The sequence below is a fragment of the Xenopus laevis genome, chromosome 8L, assembly GCF_017654675.1.
Source record: "Xenopus laevis strain J_2021 chromosome 8L, Xenopus_laevis_v10.1, whole genome shotgun sequence".
NCBI classification, from domain to species: Eukaryota; Metazoa; Chordata; class Amphibia; order Anura; family Pipidae; genus Xenopus; species Xenopus laevis.
Window position 1 is genome coordinate 74,578,647 of NC_054385.1, and position 7,812 is coordinate 74,586,458.

Genomic DNA, 7,812 nt, shown 5'->3' on the forward strand with positions numbered 1-7,812 from the left:
TGCTGTACTTGTCTGCCAATTTTCATATTCATCACAAATATTCTGTTTTGTTGGGCCCTTTCATAGAAACTATTTGTATGCTGTTCCATGAAGGATTACAACGGTTTAATGGTTCATAAGCAAACAGCAGTAAATGAAATGAGCATCTCATCTAAAGTCAGAGATGCAAAAAATAGAATTTTCCTGTGATGCGCAATTATCTGTCAAACCAAATAACAAAAGTTAAAAAAAAAAACATTATTGGCCAGACCCACAAGTTAAAAAACAAAAACAAATGGGTGACCAGCCCCTCCAAGTTACAAAACAATTGGTGGCCAGGGATTTAAAAAACAAAAAAACATTGGTGTTCAGGGGAAACTTACCTTTAAAAATTGTCAGACAATCTTCTTCCTCCTAGGCAACAGCAGCTTATTCGTTCTCCTATGTAGCGTCGGTGGCTCCTGCCTTCGGCTCCTATTCGGCGGCTCCCCGGCTTCAGCTTCCCCGGCCCACTTAACTATAAATGAAGCAGCTCATTCATCATGCCAGACTGCCAGTCCAGGACTGGTCCAGTTTTACAAATATGTATAAAAATTGCACATTAATTTGTGCCTCATGGGGCCCCCTGTACGTCTTGGGCCCCCCTATAGCTGCAGGTTCTGTTTCCTTCTGTGGTTACGCCCCTGTCCCTGTTGTTACACTTTGAAAGGAGGAGTTAAAAAAGTTATACAGATTTTTCTTGCAAATCCTTATCATGAAGCTGCAAGGAACAGTAATTCTATTAGACACAAATAGGCTTATGTAATAAAAGGTGCAAGGTTTGCTTCTGGTGTAGTGACCTAGTGATCAGCAGATACACCTGTTTTAAAACAAGCATCTTATTGGTGGCTTAGGGTACTGCACCTGGGAAAATGATGAGCCTTTTATTACATGTTGGGGATAGTACACACTGGCAGCCCTTCTGTATATTCCTGCTATATATTCTGAACTTCGTGCATAGTGCAGCTTAAGAGGAGAAACCATTATATTATAAAAATTAAGCTGTAGTAGAAGCTTAATAATTCTTAAAAAACTGGTCTTACAGTTTTAAGATATAAATAAATGGCTTATTAGTGTAACATTTTTTCTACTGCAAAAACATAAACAGTAGAGTGCAGATTGCTAACTCAAGCTTAAATAAGGATGTTGACCAGATGGAGTGTGTCAGTGACTCACAGCATGAGTGTTTTTGAGAGCTGGAAAAACGTTACAGCAAGGAAGTCACAAATGAAAAACAATTAAAATATTATTAAATTATTAATACAGATTAGTGGATGTTTAAGATAGCAATGGTTCACCTTTAATCTTCGGGCACAAGACTTGTTTTCAGTTTCACTGCCACTACCTTCCACTGGAAAACAATGGCAGTCATAATGCCCCTGTCACCATGGCTAAAATCCAGGGGCCTGGGTTCAAAACGATAGGCAGAGACGGTTGTGTACTCTGTGTGTAGAAAATAGCTACTGTAGCCTTTCATTCCCTGCAGCTATATCACAGGAACTCTGCCAAACAGCCAACAATGTTACTGGAGCTCTGCCTTGCAATGTAAGAATATTGCTCCCACTTTTTATACAAAAGTCACTGGGACTTTGTTAGACTGTTCAACACAGCTTTCTATTACTAGCAAATACCATTTGTGACATAGTGGGACTCATCTTATACAGGAGGTACAGTGTGCAGTGTTTTGTCAAGACTTTCAAGACCTGGCTTGTTAAGATATATACATTTGGGGCAGGGTCTAGTAGAATTAAGTCAAGGCAACTTGTAGATTATCATTTAACCAGATCATGATATACAGTATCTAGTAGAAATAGGTCAAGGCAACTGGACATGTAGAGCCTTTCTTGAAAACGTTTCACCACTTATCCGAGTGGCTTCTTCGGTTCAACTTCAATGGGTAAGGAATTCCCTGGCATTTAAACCCTTTAGGGGAATTCCCTACCAATTCAATTGAACTGAAGAAGCCACTCGGATGAGTGGTGAAACGTTTTCAAGAAAAACTCTGCATGTCCAGTTGTCTTTGACCTATTTCTACTACATACTGTATATCATGATCTGGATAAATGAGAATCTTCAAAGACATTTGGGGCAGGGAATATCCAGGTACAGATCATTTGGTGGCCCGTCCAATCAATTGAACTTTACATGCAGGGCTTGCATTAGAAGAATACCTCTGTAATATGGCAGTTCCTACCTATCTGCAAAACTGAAATGTATAAAAAATAATTCTGTGCAATAATACAGATGAACAAATCAGCTAAGTTTTGTGTACATAGTAAGTGATGCAAATATACTGTATTGTTTCATATATAAGATAAAACAACCTGTGCCATCATGCTGTATATACAGAGCTATAATATGGTAGCTTCCCGTTGTTAAAGGAAAGCGATTAAGGTGCTGCAGTATTTTTTTCCCTGTGCCGGTGCATTTATTCTCTTTAATGGGTAGGGTTTCAGGAAGATTGGGTCAGGACATAACTAGGCTTGTGCAGAGCTGGGAAGCTAAAAGTGTACTTTTTTAAGTTTCAGACACTGCTAGCAGTGGTGGATTAATGACATGTGGGGCTCTAGGCTACATCCACACAAGGTCCCCTTCTGGCTACTACTGGGTCTGGACATATGCAGATCCAGGCACGTGTGCACCAGAGCTCTCTACACCAGGTCATGTTTGGTGAGCCAATGATGTTACTGGATCTGCACACATCTGGGTGCATGCACGTGCCTTGTCTGTCTTCTTCACCCAGCAGGTGTACCATTCCAGACCCAGCAGCGCAAATAAGAAAATTAAAAGAAAATACAAATGGGCCCCTGATCACACTGGGCCCCTAGGCTGTAGCCTGTGCCTGTGCATTAATCCACCCCTGACTGCTAGCTTTGTTATTATAGCCAGGAGTGCAGACTAACAGGCCAAAGTCTATCTGTTGAGTAGTCCTGTGTGATTTGTCTGCTTTAAATGGAAAGTGTAACCTGTAAATCATATTAAGACATGCCAAAGATTAGGTGCAGCTGGCAGTCAATAACAAGAGTCTCATAAACAGACTAGAGGTCAAAACTACAGAATTCACAGAATGACAAAGAAAGTAACTCAGGAGCAGGCTTGATCACTGCCAAAAAGCTTAATGATGAGGCACAGAGGACAGAAAGCGGAAGACAGCAGCAGCCTCAACAAGATTTCAAGTGGATACAAAATAAAGACTAACTGCAAACTGTCCTAGAATATAATGGTGTACCTGCCTCATATATGAGTTTGCTGTCCCCAGAGGACTAGTCCTGGGATGTTCTGTACTAGATTAAATCTTTGTGCAAAACACGTAACTGCTTGTTGGATTAATCCTGGCCAATTCCAGGCTCCTTAATATACATGCATCAAATGTGATTGCATTTGCATTTTAATATGTTCATCTAAAGTAATAATCTCCATGGCTTTTCCTAGGCTATTTCCTATGTACTCATGCAATAGAAGCAGGTTCATTCTGATTTACTCTTCGATGCACCATGATAGCGATTATTTGTACAATATTATGGGAATAGCTGTCTGTTTTAGGCCCCATTTTGTTAGTATAATAATCTAGCACTATCAAGAACCAAATGATACAGAATTTTCTCTGCTCTCTTGTCCAGAAATAAAATCTCAGAGAGACCAGCTTAGTACAGGTTCTATTCATGTGCATCACTGCTGCAAGCCATCCATGGTTGGAACATCTATAGAGATATGCATACCACACACTCTCCTTTCAAATTACTTGTACACGTCTGTACTGGTTCTGGTTGGGGAATTCACCAGATGGAACATCCTTGAGGTACCAGCATGTTTGATCTTTCACTTCAGTTGTATGGAAGCTGCTGGCTTGTTGTTGCACATTAAATCAAAGCATCAGTATGGATATAAAAGACTTCAGAATGTGCTTTGTAGATCAGCAGCTGCTGGAGTCAGGTCTAGGCTTTGGGGTGAATTTAGAGAACGTGGTTGCTTTGCAGAATGTTACAGTAGGTTTAAAAGGAAAATGTTCCTGTACCTATTTATAAGTACTGTAATATTCATCCTGTATTCAAGAAAAGCAGAGCATTGGACATTGTCCTTTCTTTCTCTGAAGACTTTCCTTTACATGAATGTTTCACTTGTTAAGTTATGTCCTTTGGGACTGAAGTAAACTTTTATTCCCATGGCATGGATTACAACAGCCCCACTCGGAACACTGTAGTAAACATAATATTACGTAAGGGCCATTTGTCCTCTTCCAGTATCTGAGAATGCTACGTAGGTATTTAGGCCTTCAAAGAAACAGACGTTCCCCTTCTTCTTAGTGTGTAGTTTCACCCTGCTCTGTGAGCATCAGCCAGCCCTGGGCAAAGTAACACTTGGCTTGCTTGAAAGCTCTCTGAAGCTGGCATCTATCTCTGACAACTGCAGACGAAATGTGACAAACAGAGGGAGCTTCTGTTCTTGGCTGGTCGCCCATGGAGGGATGTGAGTGTGAGTTTCCAGAGTGCCACTTTGTCATTTGTCACACAACATGTAACTATACAAGTGCCAGCTGCAACCCTCTGTGACCTTGCATATGTTACTCTTTTACTTTGTTCTTTGCAAACCAATATGAGGCTACTACTCCCAAGGCCAATAGGCATATAGATATCAATTTAGTTTTTATGTGAAACAATATAAAATATAGCTGTTCTGCTTGTGATCATTTTAAATGTAGATCAGTAAGGAATATTAAAACAATGAAATCTGTACATATCATTTAGTGCTATGCTATACATAAGAAATGTTTGTATTTTTTATTTTGTTCATATTTTTGTTTTTGGTGTCTATGCGTGATCTGTTGTAGGTCCACTGGGCAATAGTTTTCAAATGTGCAATACTCACATATCCCTTAGAATACATGTTCTTGGATCTTCCTGTATTTACAGGATGTAAATGGACCTATTTAAGGTTTACATCACACAAGAATACTTATATCAACATTTTGTACATAGAATTAGGTTTAATGGAAACAATGACATTTATTCAGAACCAGTGTGTCTTAGAATGATAGTATAATTCTACTGCATGTTGAGGTGCATTATTCTATTAGTCTTCAAACATGTGCTTGAAGTTTGTACCTATTCTTCACAGTAGTTTTTGAATTACATTTGCTCTTTTATTTCTCTTCGCATGGAAGATACCACTATCATCATCTTTCTGTAGCCCTTTCTTGTATTTAAAAGGCTATTGCCACACATAGCGTCTTCTCTGCTGGCATAAAAAGACAAATCTGCTCCTGTCCACCCCTTGGTGTGTACACATACTGACAGGCATAGATATACCAGTGGATAAAATGTTGTGTGCCAGTAGTCAAAGTGTTATATCATTACTGGTCTTCCTTTACTCCTTTAGTAGGCAATAAACAATACACTCCTTGGCATAATGGGAATGCACACCACACATCAGCAGAAACATTTTACTCCTGCTCTGACCATGCAAAATTGTGTCTCATCTTTTAAAAATGGTGATTTGCTTTTTTATACATATTGTTTCCCCAGAGAGGCTGAAATATAATGTAATTTCTACGGCTGCCGGATTCATTGTAACGTTAGGGCTATTGCTTACTCTACATTGCTCACGATATCCTTACACTGCATTATAGTAACATAAGGGGTCTGTAATGCTTGCACATGGTCACTACCCCACACAAACTGTAATAATGGTCCTGGTTTACCTAAACTGTTCTGCCGTTAATGACTACAACTTGTATTTCTCCTAAACAACAAATACAATTTGTAATTCTTATAATGATACATATGAATCTTTACAGCCTATTAAACCCTTCATTACTTTAAACTGCATCTATGACTTCTGTGTAACATTTATGGTTTGGGAAGTTTTTGTTTGAAGACAGCTGTGTCAAATGGACAGAATTATATAATGTTGACCATCTGAAGACAGAACATAGGAAAGAAAAGTAATGAGTTTTGCCAGGGATTTCAACTTGATATTGCATGTGATGTGAAAATTCACAATCTGTATTTTATCTGCCTGACTGCTTATAAAGAGGGTTTAATCAGGGTGGCTTAAAGTGCTGCCTGGTATTCGTGCTTAATTATCCAGAGTTAATTGCCATTTCCCCACATCTTATGGAGGAGACAGCCGTTTCTACCCTCTCCAGTGAAAGCACTTAGAATTGTGCTGAGTAGTTTGCTCCAGAACATGTACACCTTGGCACAGCTCATTCAAACACAGTGGCAAGGCCAGGAAAATGACAGGTTGGAAATTTGTAAAACTTCTCAGCATTTGTTGGCAAGAGCTTTTCCTATCTGCTAATGAGAGTTGGATCATTTCCCGCAGAAGGTATCTTAGGGACACCCATCCCATCACAGTTGAGACCATTTTTTTTTATAAAATAATGCAAATCAGGACATAAGGCCATGCACAAAATGTTTAAAAACAGTTCTGTTTGGATATGCACATGAGTTTCTATTTTAGTTAAACATGATGTGTGCTAGATTGTCTGACTAATACTAAAGACTGGTCACATTGATTGAAGGGACTCTTCTACATTTAACAGTAACATCTAGAATATCACAAACACTCTACATATTGTTATCCTTCATTATATAGTTCACCCTGGGCACGAAATTCCTAAACATGTGGATGATACACTTAAAGCTAACCAGCCATTATGGATTTTGATCAGAATTACCCAGCAGCAGCAATCAGAATGCTTTTTCTGCAATAACCAGTCAAGTTACATTCCACATTATGCTAGGAATTGTATGCTCAATACTTGGTGACACATTGACTTCTCTCATCCCAGGTTGCTGATATTTGTATGTTCATTGCTTCTTCCTACATTTCTAGTTCCCATAATACCACAGTGGTATGCTCTATTGCAATTGTATTTCATCATCGTCATAATATATTTATAACATTGCATTTGCATTAATATTATAGGTAACAATGTTAGGAGACAAAGGTTACAGAATGAAATGGTAGAATTAAAGCTTACACTCGAAGTCATGGGGAATAATTGACGCATAAAGCCTGGAGATTGATGGGAAATACAGCTAGAATGTATGATCAACCAGTTGCAACAATAGTAATGAAAACAATTTTTCTCTTTCAGGACCTCCGAAAAGAAGCAGGTGGCACATTTGCTTCAGACATTTACTGTGTTTTCACCAGTGGAATTGTTTCCGAGGATGCTTAAAAGGATCAAGTGTGAGAGCGCTCAGTTGGTTATGGATGAACAAATCTGCCACAGGAGGGTATGGCTCTAAAGCTGTACTATCAGTTGAATTTTAGAGATTTTAATGTGACCTTTGTGCACTGGTCCCCAGATATAGATATATTTTAATTAAAAAGGACATAGACAGACAGGCCAGGTCACTCGTTCAAATCCAGGCAGAATGTTTCATCTACAGTGGTTGGTCTTGAAGGCTTTTCATGGGAACCTGTGGGAGGATTCTATCTTGGAAGCTGGCTTTCTTTTTGGTTACTTGTTCCACAGGTTTTATAGCTTGGAGCTTTTTCTGACAAGGCTTCTAACCTTTATCCAGACAAGAGGGTACTGTTAACAGCTTCAGGATTTCTGCACTTGAACCAAAAGATGGTTCAGCCCTATTTGGCTTCAACCCAAGTCAGAATAGTAGAGAGACCAAAGGAGGCCTGCAGGGCATTTAGGGCTCCAATGCCCAGTAATGTGTTCGTTTCTTATAAAGGTAATGGTACATTAGGCATTTGTCACCCACAGGAAACAACGCAACAACATGCATGTATTACAGTCAACTGGAATTGTATTATTTCCAGTACAGTTGC